This window comes from Monodon monoceros, unplaced genomic scaffold, assembly GCF_005190385.1.
Source record: "Monodon monoceros isolate NGI ecotype Baffin Bay Population unplaced genomic scaffold, NGI_Narwhal_1 Super_Scaffold_22, whole genome shotgun sequence".
Lineage (NCBI taxonomy): Eukaryota > Metazoa > Chordata > Mammalia > Artiodactyla > Monodontidae > Monodon > Monodon monoceros.
Genome location: NW_021703779.1, coordinates 68,631,237 through 68,631,892, shown reverse-complemented (window position 1 = coordinate 68,631,892; position 656 = coordinate 68,631,237). Strand labels below are relative to the sequence as shown.

The following is a 656-nucleotide window of genomic DNA, read 5'->3' as shown; positions in this document are numbered from 1 at the left end:
CACTGTTGTGGCCTCTCCCATTGCGGGGCACAGGCTCCGGACGCGCAGGCTCAGCGGCCATGGCTCACGCGCCAGCCGCTCCGCAGCATGTGGGATCTTTCCGGACCGGAACACGAACCTGTGTCCCCTGAATTGGAAGGCGGACTCTCAACCACTGCGCCACCAGGGAAGCCCTATATTTTGTTTTATACCCAGCGAGTTACTGAGAATGGACATTCTAAACACCTGTCTGGTAGCCAACATCCCAAAGAAATTGATACCTCTTCTAATGAAATCCTTAGCTGATCCAAAGACAGTGGGTCTTTCTTCTTGCGATTTATATGTATGTATGTATATATATATATATATATATATGTGTGTGTGTGTGTGTGTGTGTGTGTGTGTGTATGTGTGTGTGTTTTAAGAGGGCTGACTTAAAAACTTTGAGCTTCATTGTTTTTATTTTCTTACTAATCAGTGCACACTATGTTTACACATTTTGTATCTAACTACAATAAATCTCTTTTTTACAGAGACAAATTAGCATAATTATATGTATATCAATGACAATAGGTAACTAAATATTTTTCAAATACCTGGGAGTTTTTATTTATCTCTTTTTTAACATCTTTATTGGAGTATAATTGCTTTACAAAGGTGTGTTACTTTCTGCTTTA

At 39.9% G+C, this 656-nt stretch overlaps 1 pseudogene; it reads left to right on the top strand.

Moving 5' to 3' along the window:
* The window catches only part of LOC114906336, a 3,130-nt pseudogene extending 2,845 nt beyond the window's left edge, over window positions 1–285 (top strand).
* The last annotated feature ends 371 nt before the right edge of the window (window positions 286–656 follow it).